Source organism: Limulus polyphemus, unplaced genomic scaffold (assembly GCF_000517525.1).
Source record: "Limulus polyphemus unplaced genomic scaffold, Limulus_polyphemus-2.1.2 Scaffold2420, whole genome shotgun sequence".
Taxonomy (NCBI): Eukaryota; Metazoa; Arthropoda; class Merostomata; order Xiphosura; family Limulidae; genus Limulus; species Limulus polyphemus.
This window is the reverse complement of record NW_013668030.1, coordinates 1-2,216: the sequence shown is the minus strand read 5'-3', so window position 1 is coordinate 2,216 and position 2,216 is coordinate 1.

The window sequence follows — 2,216 nt, the reverse complement described above, 5'->3', positions numbered from 1 at the left end:
TCTCATAGTGAAAGTGACAGTACTGAACGTTGTATTTTAGTATTTCTCATAGTGAAAGTGACAGTACTGAACGTTGTATTTTAGTATTTCTCATGGTGAAAGTGACAGTACTGAACGTTGCATTTTACTATTTCTCATGGTTAAAGTGAGAGCACTGAACGTTGTATTTTACTATTTCTCGTGGTGACAGTGACAATACCGAACGTTGTATTTGAACATTTCTCATGGTGAAAGTGACAGTACTGAACGTTGTATTTTACTATTTCTCATGGTTAAAGTGAGAGCACTGAACGTTGTATTTTACTATTTCTCATAGTGAAAGTGGCAGTACTGAACGTTGTATTTGAACATTTCTCATGGTGAAAGTGACAGTACTGAACGTTGTATTTGAACATTTCTCATGGTGAAAGTGACAGTACTGAACGTTGTATTTTAGATTTCTCATGGTGAAAGTGACAGTACTGAACGTTGTATTTGAACATTTCTCATGGTGAAAGTGACAGTACTGAACGTTGTATTTTAGTATTTCTTATGGTGAAAGTGACAGTACCAAACGTTGTATTTGAACATTTCTCATGGTGAAAGTGAGAGCTCTGAACGTTGTATTTTAATATTTCTCATGGTGAAAGTGGCAGTACTGAACGTTGTATTTGAACATTTCTCATGGTGAAAGTGACAGTATGAACGTTGTATTTTAGTATTTCTCGTGGTGAAAGTGACAGTACTAAACGTTGTATTTTAGTAACTGTGCTGAAAAAGTGTTAAGAAATTATTTTTTGAGTTCTTATTTTACACTCTACCACATAGTGAGAAGTCCGCCTTATCGCTGTCAGTTCACTGAACCAGCTAAGGTTTCCAAGCTGTATCATTAAGCCTATTCACAAACAACATTTTCAAAGTTGCTTTGGTTTGATTGGTTGCTTGAGAAAGAGCACGTTAGTAGGCTCTGGGGGGTATTCACCTCAGAAAAAGGAAGCATTACTCATAATTCACCTCACAGAGATAGAAAGTTAAACACACTCATTGATCGAAAGTGATAGGTGAATGTTACGTAGGGATAGACAGACAATCAGACTGATAGATAGGTGAATGTTACACTCAGATAGACAGATGGGTGAATGTTAGCTAATGTATGAAGGGCTGCAGACACAAAAACAGACAAGAGAGACAGTTACAACCACACGATGCGCGCGGATGTTGGCTCTGCCGTACAACTTCGGTGCCAATACGGCGAAGTTCACTCACCCTGTGGGGGTGAAAGCGAGTAAACCATTTATGATCACTAGGTTGAATAGAATGCTGGGAGAAACGACCTTTGAAAGCTATACACCTTTTCTTCAACTGGAAATACAAACAAAACACTGGACTAGAGCCACTCACAGTTCAGAGTCGAACATTTATTTTTGTTTTATGTACATTGATTTTCGATAGTTTTTACGTTTTGAATGTTTACTTTTTTTTTTACATCTTATAGGCGAAAATGTTCGCTGGGACTTCTCTCTCTCTCTTACGTAACAAAGTCAGAGAATATTGAGAATCGTGTAACACAGCACAGCTGAAGAAGTATACCTAAAGTGTAACATACAAATGTAACACATACGCTTGTGTAACATGCAGGTGTAACATCCAGCTAAAGAAACATACGCTTGTGTAACATACAGATGTAATATCTAACTGATGAAACATACGCTTGTGTAACATACAGGTGTAATATCTAACTGAAGAAACATACGCTTGTGTAACATACAGGTGTAACATCTAACTGAAGAAACATACGCTTGTGTAACATACAGGTGTAACATCTAACTGAAGAAACATAAGTACGTAACGTACAAAACATACACATATAGCATCCACTTAAAGAAATTTCCATGCGTAACATCCAACATAAATGCGTAACACACAGGGGTAACATTCAACTGAGGATACATATATACGTAACACACAGGTGTAACATTCAACTGAGGAAACATATATACGTAACACACAGGGGTAACATTCAACTGAGGATACATATATACGTAACACACAGGGGTAACATTCAACTGAGGAAACATATATACGTAACACACAGGAGTAAAATTCAACTGAGGAACATATATACGTAACACACAGGGGTAACATTCAACTGAGGAGACATATATACGTAACACACAGGGGTAACATTCAACTGAGGAACATATATACGTAACACACTGGGGTAACATTCAACTGAA